The sequence below is a fragment of the Syngnathoides biaculeatus genome, chromosome 9 (genome assembly GCF_019802595.1).
Source record: "Syngnathoides biaculeatus isolate LvHL_M chromosome 9, ASM1980259v1, whole genome shotgun sequence".
Taxonomy (NCBI): domain Eukaryota; kingdom Metazoa; phylum Chordata; class Actinopteri; order Syngnathiformes; family Syngnathidae; genus Syngnathoides; species Syngnathoides biaculeatus.
The window spans coordinates 15,310,761-15,332,396 of record NC_084648.1 but is presented as its reverse complement, the minus strand read 5'-3'; the positions used below and the strand labels follow the sequence as shown (position 1 = coordinate 15,332,396).

Genomic DNA, 21,636 nt, shown 5'->3' with positions numbered 1-21,636 from the left:
GAACTTGCACAGTTGGGAAATACATTTTTTGCCCCAATGTAAATTAAAGTAAACCAAATTAACACCTCTGCTTCAATCTGGAGGTGGGAAAAAGTAATGCTGTATTAATATTTTACATGGGACGAGACCCCAGTTACAAAAATGATGCTGGTTAATCTATGACGCCAAATGTCCATCCGTTTTCCAAGATGCTAATCCTCACAAGGGTGCTGTACTGGATCACATCCCAGACTACACACTGAACCGGTCGCCAGTCAGTCGCAAGGCATATACACATCCATCCATTTTCTTAGACGCTTATCCTCACGAGGGTCGCGGGGAGTGCTGGAGCCTAGCCCAGCTGTCAACGGGCAGGGGGGCGGGGTACACCCTCAACTGGTTGCCGGCCAATCGCAGGGCACATAGCGACAGCATCGGTGAGCAGGAATCGACTCACTGAAGTTGTGCTTGCACTTCTTTGTCCACCAGGTGGCAGACTTGAATGACAATTGCATGCTTTGAACTTTGTTGCGGGGGGGGGCAAACACAGCCACAAAAATATTCTAACCAGGGGTGCAGGAGTAGACAAGAAAAACAACATGCTCGTGAGCACCTTGCTTCTTTCATCTGTTTTTTAATTTAAATTTTTTGGGAGTTTGCGTTAACTTTGCAAACTGACATCACCTGACAGCGAAAAACAAATTATTCTGATTCGATGTAAAGGCCACAAGGCTCACGAAAATATAGATGGAAGCCAAACAATATGTTTGGTCCATTTAACACCACGAAAGCCATTTAAACGCTGGATTTATGTTCTCTTTCAAATATATTTTTGCCACTGATTGTATGTCACTCGCTAGCAATTATGCTTGAATTTTCCAAGTTTTAGGAATAAATACGGGGGAAACGAACTCTCTAGATTTTTATATTTTTCTGCCATTTTAATCACTTACTTGATCCCTTGGACGTTATTATTATTTGTGTGTTTGTGTGTCGATACTCATCTGACAATAATTGAGACAATTTTAACGTCTACATAGCTATTCTTCACTGAGACTATTCTCGATGCATGTTTCGGGTGTTTTTTATTAATAAAAAATCTACATTTGATGCATTTTTAAATGTCTATCTTGAAACTTCAGCGGTTGTCTGCTAAAAGTGGCATCGAGGCCCCTTTCCTAAGCTTTTTTTAGAATTAAAATGACCTATTGAAGTACTTCCGGGTTATCGCTACACTTGTCAATACAATCTACCGGCTACAATTATCTACTTAGTGTACGGATGTTCGTGTTCAAAGTATTAAGCGACGTGAGGTATTATGTCACAACACAATGGGAACTAATTTCAAGAGATATGGCTAAATTGAGATATCAAAAATGAAAAATATCATAATGGCATGTCTGTGTACATATAATATGATTTATGAGGGAGCTAAATAATAGCAGAGCATCTTTTTTTTCCCACATAAAATGATAATCGCCACCATGCTAATGCTAATCGTAAATGCTGTTGAGTAAAGGTTGACTTTGTTATACTAGTATAGGAAGTTTAAGGATAGACGTCCAGCCCTCATAAATGAGAATAAAATGTAAGTTAGTAGTAAAAAAAAAAAAAAAAAACATCTATACATTTTCTTTGCCACTTATCCTCACGAGGGTCACAGGGAGTGCTGGAGCCAAACCCAGCTGTCAACGGGCAGTAAGATGGGTACACCCTGAACTGGTTGCCAGCCAATCACAGACCACATTGGAGACAAAGAAAATTCGTACTCACAATCACACCTACGGGCAATTTAGAGTCTCCAATGAATGTTGAATGTTTTTGGAATGTGGGAGGAAACCGGAGTGCCCGGAGAAAACCAACGCAGGCACGGGGGGGACATGAAAACGCCACACAGGCGGGGCTGGGACCGAACCCGGGTCCTTAGAACTGTGAGGCCAACGCTTTACCAGCTTATCCACCGTGCCACCTTAAAAAAATACAATAAAATAAATTATGGGTTTTTTTGGGGGGTGGGGGGGGGCTTTTTACGATGCATGGAAATGCCATTAATCCATTTCATTTTCAAAGAAATAGCACTCAGTTGTGTTTTATTTATTTTTTTAATACAGTTTTAACCCAAAATAAATAGCTCGTAAAGAATAACCGTTTGTGCGTCATGATTAATTGGTTCTACGCCTCGCTTCTGGGTGGTCTCGGCCAACAGTCGGTAGTACAATAATGCATTTACGTATGTATATGCACGAAGTTGATGGTCACATCGACTCAGTTACTTGCAGTAATAGTACACTACTCTTTTTTTTTTGTTTGTTTGTTTGTGTTCCAAAATCCGATATGAAGGGTTATAAAACAGCGATGTCAGTGCTAGTTTTGCATTGTGCGACATTTGACGAGAGATGTACAATTGGAATAAATTTGGAATCAGGAATGACAAAAATAAGTCAGCGTGTGAACTCGGCTAATGATTTCACCCCAATCACAGTAGCCCTCTGACTTCAGTTGTTTATCTTCAGTCCGTATGAGACTTGTTTCCATTTTAAGTATTTCGGAGGCAACCTAACCAATCCTGTCCGCCGCGGACTGGCTAAGGCTACTAAATAGTAGTTTTCCATTCCGGGGCCATGTGATACTCTGCTGAATGCGAGAGCGAAAAAGCAGCTCCGTGACTCAAGCGCAGGAATTCTTGTTGGGGCCGAGTGACTCAAAAGGCAATTATGCGCTTTACGGGACACTCCGGGTGGGAGAACTCTGCGGGAGAAGAACGGAACGGAACGTGCGAGGAAATGCGCAACAGCTGCGCTGCTAGTTGGGACAACACGCGTTTTATTTGCACCTCGGGTCCAGAAAAGAAGCTTATCGAGCGCTGCGAACTGAGCGTTTACGACTCTGGTGCATGTTTTTGTTTTCAAAGTATACTGAGGAGGAGGACAAGCAAGAAGACCAGTGGCCTCGTCATGACAAAAAAATACATTAAAAAAAAAAAACTATTGGACCATTACACATGGCGTCGACGCGGGTCCGACCCGGTGTTGATCATTTCTTGGACCAGACCAGCTAAAACGGGACGTCTACACTGCCGTGGGCACGACCACTCCCGACTTCAGTCCTGTCCAATCAAAGCGGAAACTCACATTCCCTTTAAATACCACACAAACAAACACACACACACACCTCCCAGTCACTGGAACTATTTAATATAGCAAAATGTAAAAATAATGTTTATGACAAATACCTGACTTACAACTTATAAAGTAAGCTGCGCCTGAGGAAGACACGCAAACGCCGAAACGTTGCGCAAAGCGTCTACTCTTGGGGAACGACTCTTATTTCAATTGATTGGCGATTATTCATCCAAATTTGGAGACGGTAGGAAACAATTGACAAATAAAATGGAAGGAGGTAGGCACGGATAATTGGGGACTCTTTCGTTTTATTGAAATTAAAGGGAAGTGAACACAGTGATTTACAAAAAGGTTGTTCACGAGTGAGGGAAGAACGGAGAGGGAGATCGACAGACGGATCGGTGCAGCGTCTGCAGTGATGCGGACTTTGTATCGGTCCATTGTGGTAAAGAGGGAGCTAAGTCGAAAGGCGAAGCTCTCCATTTACCGGTCGATCTACGTTCCTGCCCTCACCTGTGGGCATGAGCTGTGGGTCGTGACCGAAAGAACAAGATCCCGGAATACAAGGGGCCGAAATGAGTTTCCTCCGCAGGGTGTCCGGGCTCTCCCTTAGAGAGAGGGTGAGAAGCTCGGTCATCAGGGAGGGGCTCAGTGTCAAGCCGCTGCTCCTCCGCATTGAGAGGACCCAGATGAGGTGGCTGGGGCATCTGATTTCTTCCTGGTGAGGTGTTCCGGGCAAGTCCCCGAGGACGACCCAGGACACGCTGGAGAGACTATGTCTCTCGGCTGACTCGGGAACACCCCGGGATCCCTCCGGAAGAAGTGGCTGGGGAAAGGGAAGTCTGGGTATCCCTGCTGAAGTTACTTCCCCCGCCACCCGACCCGGAAAAGCGGTAGATAATGGACAGATGGATGGATAATTAAAAGGAAATTTGACAAACTAATTAGAGAAAGAACACAAACCATATTGGACATTTAAAGAGATTACCCGATCCTGGATCTCACGTCTCCAGATCTAGATGGACTGTGCATTTCTGCCCGGGAGGTGTTCAGTCTCTAACGCCAAACCCCCTCCAATCAAATTCACCAACATCCTGTTAGAACATTCATCTACATTGCACGTCGCGAATTCCATGTGGTATGAGCAGATGTTCGTTTAGACTGACTTTCTACCACCCAATTGTCAACGCTTATATTATTTCATTACCGTTATTTTTCCTCCCTTTATTTATTCATTTACATTCTAACTTTTGGGTAGTGATGACTTCTAATTCTAGTATTTCCTTCGGCAGGATGACCAGCAACCCGCCGCTATGCCCTCCAATCTAGCCGTCTACAGAGTCTCCATTTCCCCATTCCGACCCTGCAAATAAACCTTCTCGCGATCCCGGGCGGGGATCCCTTCAATCCCTCGCCGTCCCGCGGGGCAGCGGCGAAGACCGCAGCAAAAGGAAGCCGGTCCGCCGGCCGCGCCGGTTTCGCATTCCGCCGCAAACTCTCTGACTTCTCGTCTCGTCTGTCCTTCGCTCGCACGCAGCTATTTGGGGTTATTGTGGAAGCACGCACACACGCAGGACCATATGTACGCCGGCACGCACACTGAGGTTCCTGAAATCACAGCAGCAGATTCGTGACCCCATGAGACACACACCCCCCCCACCACCACCACCACCACCAACAAGCAACCTCCTGCAGCTCCTCCACCGCTTTTCCCTCAATGACCTACGTTTGTGGCAGCATGCCCAGAGCCTCTTATGGATCCCTCTCCTGCCTAGAAAAACACCCTATCACGCACATACTGTACGTGAGAGATTCTAAACACATGTCAAGAGTCCAGGGACTTTCATTCGGGTCTAGTTAACACGCACTCGCACGCGTGCACACCCACAAACACGCAATCAATACGCCACATGCATACAATTATACTCTGCACACCCATGATTCCGCACACAAGTACTATACTATAGATGTACACATATCTGAAGACGAGACGAGTGCTGGGGAAAAACAACAAAGTACTTCTACTTTGTTGCTGTGGGACGGCAGCAAAAATGGAGTAACGTGAATCCGCCGGCGTCCCATTTTTTTGGGGACATCATGATTTCCACGCATTATATCCTTCAGTATATCAAAAATATCAAAGTGATTTAATCTGAAGCCATAATTTGGTATCAAGAGATGATAACTCATCGGTCAAAGTTAGCGCGGAGTTGTTTCCCTTTCCAACATGGCTGCCTCAAGTACGCATGGAGCGTTTTCCATGACAAGAAAGGGAGAAAGGTCAGTATGCCACCAAGTTTGTTTTCAAAATGCTAATCCATCAGTATTATTGATGCGTAAGTGTCGTTCTAGAATAAGAATTAATTCATAAACATGTCTCTAGTATGGACCACTTCACAGAACTGATCACATACCCGTCCCGTTTTTGGGACGCTGCCTGCGAGAGGGTACATCTTTTTTTGCCCTTTATTTTATGCGTTAAATGGGGGGGGGGGGAGTGTTATTTCCTTGATTGTGGCTAAAATCGGCATTTCAAAGTTCTCGGCGTAATCTGAAAGAACAAACAAACATTGAGATCAAGAGTATTCAGGTCTCCCTTGAGATGTGAGCTTCAAGATTCAAAGATAAGCGCCGTAAAAACACAACAGCAGCGCCGAGGGATGAAATTCTTACTATACCGTTACCCAACTTGAGGGTTTTTCAAGAGGCCGGCAGTCTGGCTAATCTTTGAGGAATTTGAGTACAAGTACTGTATGGTGGCCAGGGGACATACAGACCCCCGTCACTGAGTGGGAACCGAACCCGCGCCACCTGCACCAAAGTCAACAACTACTAAAAGAAATGCGGCACATAATCGACGGTAATTCAATTATTCATTCATTTGACTGTATTTTACTTTGACTTGAGTGAAGGAGCTGAATTAGTCGTGTGAGTGCGAATACTTTTGCCACGTCTGAGCACGTGCGACGCGAGCGCGTATGCGTCCAGACGGCAATATGTACAGTCACACGCAGTACATACAGGAAACCTTCCGCGGCGCCCCGACGAGGCCTCTCCCTCTCCTTCTATTTAAACTGCACTCGTCTGTTTCTCTCTCTCTCTCTCTCTCTCTCTCTCTCCATCCTGCGGTTTTCCTCTCCCGGTGCTCCAGCAGAGCAAACCTCGCCTGCTCTCTTTCTCTTTCTCCCCGCAACATTTTCGTCTCCCTATTTTCATTTTTCAACTTCCTTTGACTTTGTTCGCAGCGCAAGGGAGGAGTCAAATAAGACGCTCCATCACTCAAACGAGGGAAGGATGTTGGCTCTTAATGATTATTTTTTTGGGGGGGTGCAGGGGTTACCGCCTTGATTTGGCATTAAGTCTTTATGACGCGGGTCTTACGTCGGCAAGGCTTGCTGAAGCTCAACTTTTGGAGGTTTTAACCCCACGTAATAGCAGTTCAAATTTCATGAATTCAACACTTTTCCCAGAGACGTTATCATAAGCTATTGACTGAAAAAGGCAAATAGGAAAATCATAACTGAAGTCAAGCTAGTATGTTGTACTGAATTTTACTCGCAGCCATTTTTGTTTCACGGAAATGTCACAGATGAAATTGTACGGATATTAAAATGTTTTCGAGATCACAGTCTGTGGTGTACAGGTGTCAAACACAAGACGTGGGGTCCACATACGGGCCGCCACCTCATTTCATGAGGCCCGCAAAAGCAAATCGTCTGTCGATTTCCTCTGTAACAAAATTTGAATTCTATTATGTCATAAATCCTGTTGAGATATTGAAAGTATTCATGGGGGTGGCTACCAAAAAAACTTTTTAAGATAACTTGAACTGTATATGTACAAACTGACACCCCTGAGCTAAACTATTAATGTCGGCAATGATGAACATTTTTGGGAAGCATCAATTACTCTTTTTTTATTATTATTACACACAACAGGGCTTGGTCGGAACAATACTTTGATTTTACACTGGGCGGCACGGTGGGGCAGCTGGTAAAGCGTTGGCCTCACAGTTCTGAGGTCCCGGATTCGATCCCGGATGCGCCTGTGTGGAGTTTGCTTGTTTTCCCCGTGCCTGCGTGGGTTTTCTCTGGGCTCTCCGGGTTCCTCCCACATCCCAAAAACATGCAACAATAATTGGACACTCTAAATTGCCCCTAGGTGTGATTGTGAGTGTGACTGTTTGTCTCTATGTGCCCTGTGAGTGGCTGGCAACCACTTCAGGGTGTACCCCGCCTCCTGCCCGTTGACAGCTGGGATAGGCTCCAGCACTCCCTGTGACCCTCTTAGGGATAAGCAGCTAAGAAAAAGAATGGATGGATGGAAACAAATCACTGGTTCACTCTAAGGACATTACCAATAGTAGAATAAAACTTATAGTTTGAATTCCAGTGCATATTTCTTGAAATTAAGTGTGAGCTAAAAAGTTACAAGAAATAATATTAATAAAAGTAAATCAGCAACCCCTGCCTGGTTTTTGCGAAATGAAATTGAAGATGACACGAGGTTTGTTTTTGCGACTCTGATCTGCAACAAAATGTCTAGCTTGTGACTAAAAGCACAACCGGCGCTAATGTCAGCTTGAGTTGTGTGCGTGTGTGTGTGTGTGTGTGTGTGGTTTTGAGTGGACGCAAACAAGATAATAGTGTAGTTCGTTTCAAAGAAAGGGATTTCAAGGAATGGTAGGATGAAAACTGAAGAGGGAATTCTGGGTTTCCCCTGACCACACCGACAAGAACAGAATGGTACAAGTTGGAATGCTAAAGCCCAGTATGCGTGTTTGCGTTTGTGTGTGTATGTGTGTGTTTCCACCACAAGATGACAATAGCAGTGTCGAAAGTGTGACGTCACCGCATGGCAACGCAGTGCGACCTGCCGCTGAACGCACCCTTCACAAATTCTTGACAAACGAAACTGAGCCGACTGTGCTTGATTGACGTCATCTAAAAGATACTTCGTATAAGTATATAAAGTGTACCACTGTCGTCATTTCTGAGCTATTGGACGTTTTTTTTAGCTTTTGCAGTTCCAAGACCGTCTGCATTAAGGCCGATTGCGGGTGGTACTGCAGCACATCCATATACAGAGATTACTGCCCCCTAAAGGGCTGGAGTGGAACAGCATTGTCAGGAATTTCTTGTTGCCCTGCGATTGGTTGGCAGCCAGTTCAGGGTGTACCCCGCCTCCTGCCCGTCGACAGCTGGGATAGGCTCAAGCAGTCCCCCGCGACCCTTGTGAGGATTGGTGGCAAAAGAAAATGGATGGATGGATGGAAAGGATCTGCCTTTTGTGGTTGGCCACCATTGGACTCGCACCCCAGTGCAAGTTGACTGCAACGGTAAAATTTGAAATATATTTGTATCCTCATCTATATTCAGTCGCTGCTTTAAAAATAAAAAATATGAAATATAACATACACAATGAGCACACTCACACAGGAGCTGTTGTGAGTCACCGCTCACACAAAGACGCTCACACGCACACCTCAGAAGTCAGAAGACCCCCAATTAATAATAATTTATATTAATTATTTTCTACACATTTTGCCATTTTATTTTCATTTATCCCACAAATATATTTAAAGTTAATTTTAAAACTCGGTTTTAATCCATTTAAATGTGATTAAAGCGTGTGGAAGAGGAAGAACTATTTTTATCTTTTTTTTATACGGTCTTTCCCGGGCTCAGATTTTCACCGCCAGCGATCGAGTCCGGAACACATCCCAAAACTCAATGAGTGAGTTTTGAGCTTGGCGGAGGTCACGATCCGAGATTTGCACCTTAAGGACAGTTAGTGACAGAATTTTATAAAGTTATGTAGAACTCAGTTCAGCCTTTTTTGTGTGTGTCTTTTTGACATCTATCCGTTTTCTGAGCTGCTCATCCTCACGAGGATCACAGGAGTGCCAGATGTGATTGGGCAGGAGGTGGGGTACACCCTGAACTGGTTGCCAGCCAATCACAGGGTACATAGAGATGAACAACAGATGAACCCGGGACCTCAGAACTGTGAGGCCAGTGCTCTACAGCTGCTCCACTGTGCCGCATAATTGTAGTTCATGCTTCTGATATTGATTAGGGAAGGATTTTGAGGAATTTTTTAAAATTAAATCAGCCTTTACATCAACTTTAGACTGAAGCCTTTTGTTTGAGGATTTTTCAGAAAGTGGAGCCTCATCCCTCTTTTATTGTTAATACAATTATTAAATTAAAGTAAAGGCCCGTGGTACCCGCATTCCACTGTTCCCTCTAAATACTGCGACATTTTGACCCTGTCACTGCAGTACTCTGCGTGAACCTCTTTTAGCCAGAACCCCCACTTTGTAAAAGTCATGCATTTGTTTTGTAGAACTGCTCAATGAAAGAATATTTTCCGTCAATATATATATATATATATATATATATATACTGTATTTTTTTTTTAATTAACTGAATCCATTTTCATCTCTGTAAGTTTTAAGAGGGGAAAAAAGCAATTCAAAAAAATGTCTGTAATTATGGGTCAGGACTTCATTTAAACTCGGCCTTTGCCCTGGAGCCACACTTCCGCAACCACGGGATTATGAATTGTTTCTTTAAGTACGAGCGATAGGATAGATCACTGGTAGGCATTGTGAGCGTTTCATTTGAAAAATGTGTCAAGGATTTCTGAAGTGTTTTGGCTTCATTTTGGATTAATTGAATCTTGCTGTTGCAGCGGTGCAGCCGGACCGCAAGTTACCGACAACAGCGTCGTAGTGTGAACGTGTGGTGCTCTGCTTTTCCGTCCCTTTCCGGATTTGTCTGCATATTTGTGCTCCAGCAGTGCATTTGGTGGGAAAACTATATTGATCTGATTATTTACATGTATTTTGAAGCTTCATGCATATAAGTCAGCATACACTTAGCTGATAAAGCTGATTCTGATTTCATATAGGGTCATGTTCCAGATTTCTGTGAAGCAGTGACCATATATCTATTATATACAGTGATGCCTCAGTTCTCGACCACAATCCGTTCCAGAAAACGGCTCAAGAAGTGATTTGTTCAAAAAACAAATCGATGTTTCCCATTACAATTAATGGAAAAAGAAATAATGTGTTCCAAAGCTAACATTTTAGGCTTTTTAAAGCATTTTTTTTTTGCTTTTCCTGATAATAAACTGCATAGTAGAAATACATGTATAGTTTGAATAATTTACATAATAAAATAATTTAGAAAAATATTTATTTTTTGCTTAAAATGTATGCTTTAGTAGTAGAGTACGCTAGGCTGTAGTGACTCGGCCCCCAGCCTTGTACACTTATTTATTAACAAAAGTGCAGAATAACTTTGAACAAGCAACTTGCCTTCTTTGGAGGCATGATTGGGGGTTAATACGGTCGTCCTCAAGAAGAAGAAAAACAACAGTCCCAACCGGGACGTGTCTGTGTGCAGAAGCTGCGTTATACAGAATAACAAAAGTGCGCTGGTTGCGCCCCGCATGTTATGTCATTTCTGGTTTTTTTTTTAGGGGGCGTTCGAATTGACAACAAAACCCGTCGTGGGTGGGTCAACTGCTTGCGTCGCGCGCATTATGATATTTACGGGGTTTTTCGGCGGCGTGGGAATTCACAACAAAGTGCGTTGTGGGTCACATGGTCTCGCCACGTGAAATATGTTATTTCCGGGTTTTGCCGGGGGCATTCGAATACCAATTTTCGTTCAAAAACCGAAGCAAAAAAATCTTGAAATTTTCATTCGAAAACCAACTTGTTTTAAAACGGGGACGTTCAAGGACTGAGGCTTTACTCTACTTTGTTTGTTCACTAAAGCCAATGAAATTCCAAACACGGCTGTGTTCTTCTTCCCTCTATCCTAATCACCTGCTATGATTACACTTTCTTCTAGCTAGCGGTTGTTGATGTTAACAAATTAGCTAACAATGTTTATATTGTCATAAATGTGCAGTAGTATAACTTGAATCAGTTCTACTTTTGAATAGACCCATTGCATTCTTTTTTTTTTAATTCATTTGATAGTCCCTAGATTTTATGCAGTCGGTCCATCTGACTCATAGTTTTTGCCACGTGGATGGATGGATGGATAGACGAATGAATGAACTGATTATTTTCTCAATTGTCAATCAAATGTACTCAAAAGCTCATCCCTATAAAACCGAAAATGTGTGTTATAAAAATGAAAGTGATGTCTCCCCTTTTCAGACTAATTTACCCACTTTCAATTTGCAGGTTGGCACTTGTTTCTTGCCCTTCTACTTTCGACCCCCCCCCCCCCCATCATCATCCCCCGGCGCACCGCCACCATCCCACCACTTGGCTGCGGGACAAGGTCAACACGCAGAGAGCGTTCTCTCTCCTCTGCTTTCCCTCTCTGCAATTCCTCATCAGCAGCAGAGCAACAGATCCCCCCCCCCCCTCCAAACAGCCAACCCTCACTCCCCGACTTCCCTCTATCCTTTCATCCCCCGCTGCCTTTGGAGGAGCGAGTGTAAGACTAAAGATGGAGAGGAGGATAAAGCGGCGGTAAAGGTAGAGAGAAGAAAAAAAGGTCGTCGGGGGGGAGGGAGACGAGGTCAAGAGCGGTCCGAACAGTAGAAAACGATCTCACTTGGTTTCCCCCTTTTTCTGTTTCGTTCCTTTGTCGTTCTCACTTTTAAAACAAAAATTAATCTGCAGCGCCTCACATTCCTGAGAGCCGAGCAGATTCACCCAATTTGTTTCCACTCTGCGTGTACGTGCCAGTAAATAATAACCAATCCCAGCTGTAGTGGCGGCTGGAGCACTTACTCCGCTGTAAAGAATCAATGAGGGAAACCAGCAAAAAGGCCGCCGTTAAATAATCGACTAACCACGCCAGATGATTCGACAAGTCGCGTTTTCATACGACCGGTTAACAGATAATTTATCATATCTTATGAGCTGGATTTACACTGCAGATACAAGTTTTCAATTTCGCTTGAGTGCCTGCATCCATTTTCCTGAGTTTGTTGAAAGTACTGTACCACGATTTTATAGCTCATTTTTAAAAAATATTTCTGTCAGTTATTTCGGCAAAGGACAGCACGGTGGATCAGATGGTCAAGCGTTGGCCTCACAGTTCTGAGGTCCCGGGTTGGATCCCTGTCCCGCCTGTGTGGGGTTTGCATGTTCTCTCCGTGCCTGTGTGGGTTTTCTCCGGGCACTCCGGTTTCCTCCCACGTCCCAAAAACATCCAGCATTAATTGAACACTCTAAATTGCCCCTCGGTGTGATTGTGAGTGCGTTTGTCTGTCTCGATGTGCCCTGCGATTGGCTGGCAACCAGTTCAGGGTGTACCCTGCTCCTCCCCAATGACAGCTGGAATACGCTCCAGCACTCCCCGCGACCCTCATGAGGATAAGCCGCTAAGAAAATGGATGGATGGATATTTAGGCTCGTATGCTCGCTAATACTGCTCATTAGCTTCATGTGAAGGTGCTGTGTTTGTGCTAAATATTTTGCTATTGATGCTTTCCTGATTATTCCTGTGTCACACCACAAGATGGCACCAACGCCCTGGCTAACATGAATTGGGATCAAGGAAGTATGCTGGGGCAGCACGGTGGATCAGGTGGAAAGCGTTGACCTGAAAGTTCTGAGGTCCCGGGTTCGATCCCTGCCCCGCCTGTGTGGCGTTTGCATGTTCTCCCTGTGCCTGTGTGGGTTTTCTCCGGGCACTCCGCTTTACTCCCACATCCCCAAAACACGCAACATTAATTGGACACTCTAAATTGCCCCAAGGTGTGATTGTGAGTGCGGCTGTTTGTCTCGATGTGCCCTGCGATTGGCTGGCAACCAGTTCAGGGTATACCCCGCTCCTGCCCAATGACAGCTGGGATAGGCTCCAGCACTCCTCGCGACCCTCGTGAGGATAAGCCGCTAAGAAAATGGATGGATGGATGGATGGATATTTAGGCTAGTATGCTCGCTAATACTACTCATTAGCTTCATGTGAAGGTGTTGTGTTTGTGCTAAATATTTTGCTGTTGATGCTCTCCTGATTTTTCCTGTGTCACACCACAAGATGGCACCAACGCCCTGGCTAACACTAATTGGGATCAAGGAAGTATGCTGATGCCTTTCAATCGTTTAAGACCAGTTCATGTCTGGAACGACCAAAGTTTAAATTGGGTTGCAAAGTGGAAGTTATGGAGAGCCTTCGCCACGTGTGCCCATCGGTCTTCTATGAGTTTGCCGTATATTTACATGATCAGATATCAATGTAGCTAATGCTAAACGCGTATGGGGGGTGTCAATTACTTTCAGTTTTTCTCTATGAGCAGCAAAACCCAGTCCCAAGCTTTTATTTGAATTATTTTGAAATATTACCCCGACGCATATCTCGTGTGCCACGTAACAGCACAAAAATAAACAAATCACTTGATCATGTAAATGCAGCATTATTGGCTTCGATCAGATCTCAAAGTTAAAACCAATTTTGATATCCTTTGTGAACGAAGGTCATGGCGGGCCCCGCGTAACGAGGAAAACGGCGGACTAATTGCAGTCTGTAATAACAGAGGACTGAAGGAGAGTGAAGAGAAGAGGAAGCAGACGCTGAAAGCAAACAATGAAGGGAAAATGTTTTCAACAGGTATGGTCGATCAATACGTTTGCCTGCGTGTGTTGTCAAAATTCCAATTTGGTCTGAGTTTTCCGGAGCTCGCCGTGCTTTCCTGACCACCCCCAGACAAGACGAGCCTTGCTTGCTGGCTTTTTTTTTTTTTTTTTTTTTTTTTGCGATTAAACTCCTGGCCCTAATTGTTCTGCAAATTGAAAACATCGGAAAGACAAAAGAGACATTGTAAATATTTTACGGAAGCCATCGCTGTGGCCAAGGAGAAACATAGTGAGACATAATCGACCACCGCTACACTGTTACAGATAAGAAATTACAAGTAATTTGGTTTCATTCACACATTCTTGATCTAAGATTAATTGGACGCAATTTAGTTTAGTAGATCTTAATTTTACATTCTGGCATTTAGACCAAAAAAAAAATGTATCGAAAAAATAGCTTGTTTCCATGAGACAGGACCACCCACATAAAAGGCTCATTTCAGCCAGGTTTGAAAAGGAGGTATAAAGTGTGCTACAATTTTTCATTTAGGGAATTTTGATGAGGGGGCACGGTGGGTCAGCTGGTAAAGCGTTGGCCTCACAGTTCTGAGGACCCGTGATTGATCCCGGCCCCACCTGTGTAGAGTTTGCATGTTCTCCACGTGCTTGCTTGGGTTTTCTCCCGGGCACTCCGGTTTCCTCCCACATCCCAAAAACATGCGACATTCATTTGACACTCTAAATTGGCCCTAGATGTGATTGTGAGTGCGACTGTTCTCTGTCTCCATGTGCCCTGCGATTGGCTGGCAACCAGTTCAGGGTGTACCCCGCCTCCTGCCCGTTGACAGCTGGGATAGGCTCCAGCACTCCCCATGATCCTCGTGAGGATAAGCGGCAAAGATAATGGATGGATGGGCAGTTAGCTTACAAATCAATTACTTTATCACAGAGTTCATTATTAAGATCCTAACCATGTGTTTCTATGACTGAAAACAATAAGAATTTTCTAAGATTTGTGGACAAAAAAAAAAGATTGTTTGGAAAAAATTATATGTGCTGACCCTTCATCTTCACAAAACTGCCTCCTACAATTACAAACATGAAAACTGAAGCACTAATGATGATGATGTTGTAATATAAGACATATCTACATGGGAGGCTGACACCACCAAACCAAAGTGTCAACATCATCACTAAAAAGAAAAAAAAAATATGGCATGAGCAAAAAGGTTGTGGTCCATCTGACGCTTCATCAATGCTTACCATCAAGCGCATTTTCTTTTCTTTCTCACGTTCCACTCGCTCGCCTTTGTCAGACCCAAAATTACCCCCCCCCCCCCATTTCCTGAAACGCACCCTTGGAAGAAAGCAACAGAGAGGCGGCGAGGGGAGAGGGAGAGCGAGAGAATGAGAGGGATGGAGGGGGAGGTAGAAGGGCGCTGAAGGAGGGCGGGCGGGGGTGGGTAGCGGGGGTTGTGTCGGGTGGAGTTTGTGGAATTTTCTCTATGTTTGGTTTGGAAGAGAAGACCCCGGCTCTGCACTCTCATGAGGATAATGGAAAAGCAGGGGGAAGAAAAGGAGGGTTACGGATGTGTGCGTGTGTGCCGACCCTCACAGGTGGTCGCGCTTCGTGTGCACGCGTGTACGTGTGTGTGTGTGTGTGTGTGTGTGTGTGTGTGTGTGTGTGTGTGTGTGTGTGTGTGCGCGCGCGCGTGCGTGTTTGGCGAATTGTGCAAGCATGATGGCACAGCTATGCGAGCCCCGAGAGCATGTGAGCACATGTGTCTGCTTATTTACAGATGTTGGCACCGCGGCGCATGCGAGCTTTCAGTCGGGAGACGGGGGAGACGAGGTGAATAAGACATTCCTGGGATGAATGGATGCAGGGAGCCAGCGGTCGGTTTGCGGTCGCATACTAAGAGGAGAAAAATGAATGTCTGGTGCAGGGCTGCGCCCAGAAACAATACCGCAGCCGAGCGGGGAGCCAAGCAAAAGCATGAGGAATAGCGTTGCATGCGGAGGAGAACCAGGGGAGGCCCGTTCTAAAAGCTCCGCTTGCCTCCCGCCCTCCTCCCGCGGAGGAGCGGCTCGCTCCTGCTCTCCCGCTGCCGGGGCGAGCGGCGCTTTTTATGGCGGCTCTGAACCCGCTGAACTTATCGTGTACAAACAGCGGGCCAGCGATAGTCGACGGCCAGCAACGCGGTGTGGGGAGTTGAGGAGGAGGAGAGCGCCGAGGAGCTACGGCGGAGGAGCGTCGCCGATGTCTCCTCCTCCTCCCCCCCCCCTCCGCTGAAACTGGAGTTTTTCTTTTGATTGGTTTTGTAATCGTCTGTCGTGGAGAAGAGAAGAGTGAACTATTCACCAAAAAGATGGGGGCGGGGGGGGGTGATTTTCAGTAAATGATAGATAGATAGATAGATAGATAGATAGATAGATAGATAGATAGATAGATAGATAGATAGATAGATAGATAGATAGATGTAGATAGATAGATAGATAGATAGATAGATAGATAGATAGATAGATAGATAGATAGATAGATAGATAGATAGATAGATAGATAGATAAGATAGATAGATAGATGATAGATAGATAGATAGATAGATGATAGATAGATAGATAGATAGATAGATAGATAGTAGATAGATAGATAGATAGATAGAAGATAGATAGATAGATAGTAGATAGATAGATAGATCGATAGATAGATAGATAGATAGATAGATAGATAGATAGATAGATAGATTAGATAGATAGATAGATAGATAGAAGATAGATAGATAGATAGATAGATAGATAGCTAGATAGATAGATAGATAGATAGATAGCTAGATAGATAGATAGATCGATAGATAGATAGATAGATAGATAGATAGATAGATAGATAGATAGATAGATAGATAGATAGATAGATAGATAGATAGATAGATAGTCTGAAAGCTGGGGGTGAAACATTTCATCACAGCTAAAAAGGGCTGCAAGAGTTTTCCTGGATGTCCATATTAGCTTCCACTAATCGCTTTAGCTTCTGATAAGCGTCACTTATTTGATTGGTCAGTGAAGTTGTCAACGTGGTGGGCCAGGGTGGATTTGTTGTTTGGCGACGTATTCATTGCATGCAGCACATTTACAGAACCACTTAGTAACTGGCAAATGAAGTGCTGCCTCCTTGGAGGAAAATAGACCCCCCAGGCACCCTGAAAGGCCACCACTAGTTGCCACTGCACCGAGATCCTTGCTCGCCATTGACCCTGCAGGGGCTGGCTCCCTTTCAAAAAGACAAATGGGCTGATTTCAGCGAGACTAAAAAGTAGATTGTGTAACGTGTGCAAGGTCTACTTTTATTATTGATCCCTGGTGTATTTTAACTACAAAAGTTAGGGACAGATATATTGATTTAGACTCCTGGGAACTACCGTAATTCCCGGCCTACAGAGCGCATCCGGTTATAAGCCTCGGCGCTAGCATTAAACCCTTTCTGTGTACCAAGGCTTATAACCGGGTGCGCTAATGCTAACACTAGCGCCGCATCACCGCATAAACCACAGGGTTGAAAGCGAGTGGAAAAAGTCACAGCTTGTAGGCCAGAAATTATGGTATTTAAAATTGGGGGGAATGTATAATATTTCTCCTTTAATAATGAAGACCTTCACTTCAGGTTCAAATTCACTGCGGTGGTAGATTAAGGTGATAGTCCAAATACTTTAGGAGCGAACTGTGCGTGTGACCAGCCCCACACATTGCAGTAGACGGCGTGGGTGGAAAGGGGATTTTTTTTTCTTTTTTTTTTTTTTTGCAAGACGCACCCAAGAACAGGAAAAAGACTCGCGTCTGACCTTTTCGAGTCCAGAGTATGATGCAACGAGGCTGCAACCTGCTGCCGTCACCGGCGCAGAAACCCTCACATTACGCCACGAAAACGAACGCCCCTGACCGCCATCGTGAAATCTGGCGAGGGCGGTCAGGACGGAACCGCCGTGCCTCTCGGGGGCCCTGGCGGGTCACGGAATCCGAGCGACGTGTCGCCTTCGAGGGAAGACTGGGAGTGGAGTTCGGTGTTTAGGTGATGACGAGGACTGGAGAACATTCGGGGTGGAGGTAGGTCTAGTTTTCACGGTCTGGGCAGAAAGGCGTTTCTAATCCATTCCCTTAAGTGAAGTTTTGATCACTCCTAGTAAAGATCCATCCATTTTCTATGCGCCGTTTCGCGGCTTGGCTGCGGATTATCCCGGCTGACTTTAAGCGAGAGAGAACGGCCACCGGTCGCACAAACGGACCGAAAATTGTTCACGCACAAGTTCAGTCCTGTGAACAATTCCGTGTCATTTGAGGCACTGAACGTTTTGGGGAAATGTGGAAGGAAAACAAAGTACCTGCAGAAACCCTGCGGAGAATCTGTAAACGCCACACAGGAAATCCGAACCTCAGGACCTTGAGGCAGACGGGTTAACCGCTAGAGCTCATGTGTCAAAGTCAAGGCCCGGGGGCCAGATCCGGCCCGCCACATGATTTCATGTAGCCCGCCGAGGAAAATCAAGTTTATCAAATTCCATGATTCTTGTAGAAATCTGTACCCTTCCATCCATCCATTTTCTTAGCTGCTTATCCTCACAAGGGTCGCGAGAATGCCCCAGCCTATCCCAGCTATTATGAGGCAGGAGGCGGGGTACACCCTGAACTGGTTGCCAGCCAATCACAGGGCACATAAAGACAGACAAGAGTCACACTCACAATCACACCTAGGGGCAATTTAGACTCTCCAATTAATCCATGTCAACTATTAATTATTCCTGCGATTGGCTGGCAACAATTACACAAATAACTGACAAAATTGTCCCTAAGATTTGAAGGTGGAAAAATCAAAAAGGAAACAGGGTAGCACAGACGTTTTGAATTTTTTATATTTATATCTTATTTTTTAAGTTAGGGAAAATATAATTACAATAACAAACTTCACACAATGATTGAAAAATATTCGTAGTACATAGTAATTGAAAGGAAAATAAAAATATCCAAAGTAGGTGTTCAAGGGGGGAATTATTTTCTGTTGTACTTTTATTTTAATACAGATTGTATTTTATTTTTAACTTTTAGGAAATTATATTAAAAACAAGAAAAGAAAATACCATGATTCTAAATCATTTTCAGGGCATTAAAAAGTCCAAAAATAAGAGTCTAAAATGGTGAAATCATCCGGACAAAAATATTTCATATTTTACTTTACATTTTAATTCTAATATTTTATTATATACATAATTTTTTATTTGTAAAGAAATATATTTTTACTGAGAAAAAGAAATTGTCAATTTAAAATATTATTTTTCAAAAAATAATGTTGTCCTGAATAAATGTTCAGAAAACAGCCCCCTGTAGAAATTTTTAAAATATATCACTACATTTTATTTCAAGAAATATTATTACTTTTAAATGTTTTCAAGGAAATCTATTTCAAATTTAAAAAGCTAAATTTTAGTAGTAACATATCAAATAAATAAAAAATAATGATAACGTAAAAATGATTAATAAACAGATTGTTGCATATTTTATATTTAGATTTTAATTTTATTAAGATTTTATTTCTTGGGGGGTTTGGTTGGAGGAATATTTTTTAAAAATGAGAAAAAGAACAATACGAATTTTAAAAAGAGAATAAAATGTCCGAAATAACTGCTAAATCAGACAAAGAAAAGGGCCTGAATCAGATTTAGGTGAAAATAAACATGTTATTAAATGAATGCAACAGACAAAAAAGATGCAAACGCGATAATTATGAAACAGTATGATGACTATTTCATGGAATTATTTAGAGGTGTACAACAGAAATAACCCACTAAACTGAGACATGGGGTATTTTAGCATCAGTCTAGTCTGGGCGTAACCTTTAGAGCTTTCAAAAAATGTAAAAAAAAAAAAAAAAACGTTGAGTGTTTTGGGAGGAGGAGAAGCAGCTGAGTGTGGCGTGTGAGTGAGCGATTTACCTCCCAAATGTCTTCAAACAGCCTCCTCTCGCCTCAAGATGATTCCCAGCTTTCACACGCACACAAAATAAAAACAGTCAAGATGAAAGAAAAATCGAAAACAAAATCAAACGCGCTGTTACATTTCTTTTTTTACTGGACAAAAAAGAAGAAGAAAAAAACCCAAGATCCTTTCGCCGTGCGGTCGTGATGAGCGGTGTGCAAGTAGTTTTCACTCGGGAAAACCTTGTCGTTGCGAAGAAAGTGGAAATTAAAAATAATAATAATGTCAGCGATGACGGAGAGGCGATCGAGCCCGGCGCGGGAGCGAGCGACGCTCAGTTGCGACGCTGGTCAACTGAGGAGCGGGAGGGCGCTGATGTGGAAAGAAGACGCTGCCTGGGTGGAGACCAACGGGAGGGGGAGGGCATTTCAAAACAGCTGTCCAGGGGCGTATGGAGCAGTTTTTTTTTGGCATTGGGGTGGGAGTGCGGGGCAAATTCGGTAATGGGCAGGGGTGGGTGAAGTCAAAGAGGTGAGTTCCGCAAATCCACTCAAATAAGAGTAATGTTGGGTTAGAAAAATAAAATTATAAAAAGAACAAAAAAAAACTGTAGTTCTTCAAATAATTACTTGAGGAGAATTAAAAAAAAAAAAAAAACATACTGCGGAAGGGGCGAGTCACTTCTGGTTCGGTTTCCTCCCACATCCCCAAAACATGCGACATTCATTGGACACTCTAAATTGCCCCTCGGTGTGATAGTGACTGCGACTGTTTGTCTCTATGTGCCCTGCGATTGGCTGGCAACCAGTTCAGGGTGTACCCCTCCTCCTGCCCGTTGACAGCTGGGTTTGGCTCCAGCACTCCGCATGACCCTCGTGAGGATAAGCAGCAAAGAAAATGGATGGATGGACATACTGAGAAAGTGGCGAGTCACTTCTGGTTCCTTTTTGGTTTCATGGAAGCACGTAAAGCGGGGGGGGGGGGCGGCATGGTGGATCACCTGGTAAAGCGTTGGCCTCATTGGCCTCACAGTTCTGAGGTCCTGGGTTCAAACCCGCCTCTGTGAGGTTTGCATGTTCTCCCCGTGTCTGCGTGGCTTTTCTCCAGGCACTCCGGTTTCCTCCCACATCCCCAAAACATGCGACATTCATTGGACACTCTAAATTGCCCCTAGGTGTGATAATGAGTGGGACTGTTTGTCTCTATGTGCCCTGCGATTGGCTGGCAACCAGTTCAGGGTGTACCTCCCCTCCTGCCCGTTGACAGCTGGGATAGGCTCCAGCACTCCCCATGACCCTCGTGAGGATGAGCGGCAAAGAAAATGGATGTATAGTTTCAACGGAGACCCTAAATTATCCGGGAGGTGTGAATATGAGTGTAAATAGTTGTTTGTCTCTGGTTACTTGTAAGGATCGGCAGATGTGACATTTCCGGTAGCAACATCTGCGTCGCAGTCGAGAGGTTCTGAATTTTAGATTTTATTCAATTTTACCAGATCCCTTTTTCTGGATACATCAATGAATGGGTGAATCTGAGGGCCTCTCAAGCACTTTGGACACCAGTGTTGAAGATGAAACGCTGACGCGCACTCCATTAACCACTTTAGCATTTTTAAATCAGCTAATTGGAAAAAATGTAACATGTCTTTTGTGTTATGCAGTGCAGACGGCGAGAGGAGGAGAAAGGAATGAAAGGATCGAAGCAGAGCAGAAATTTGAACGCCTCTCTCTGGTTCTGGCTCTCACTTTGTGGCAGGACGAGAATGGCAAACCTCTGCTGCCCTCTAAAGGCATAAGCAATTTCCTCCTTCAGGTCTCCATCACGTGCTGTTTCGAATTAACAGTATAATAAAAGGGTTGTTGTTGTTGTTTTCTTAAGGAGAATATTTACATTACCGATCATAATAATTTTCAAATGTTTAGCTAAATTCAGCGAAGACCACTGTTTGTGTTGAAAAAAATCGTAGCGACGTCATTGACCAATCACTTTGCCTCAGCTTAGAAAAAAAAATATCCA

The 21,636-nt window shown here is 44.0% G+C and overlaps 1 protein-coding gene across 2 annotated transcripts in view; it reads right to left on the bottom strand.

The window, feature by feature from the left end:
• The window catches only part of LOC133506601 (zinc finger protein GLIS2-like), a 39,620-nt gene extending 19,662 nt beyond the window's left edge, over positions 1–19,958 (bottom strand). For both annotated transcript variants that reach the window (XM_061830887.1, XM_061830889.1), the window contains exon 1: positions 19,638–19,958. The gene's annotated coding sequence lies outside the window, so the exon portion shown is untranslated. The remainder of the gene's footprint in view (positions 1–19,637) is intronic.
• Between the last annotated feature and the right edge of the window lie 1,678 nt (positions 19,959–21,636).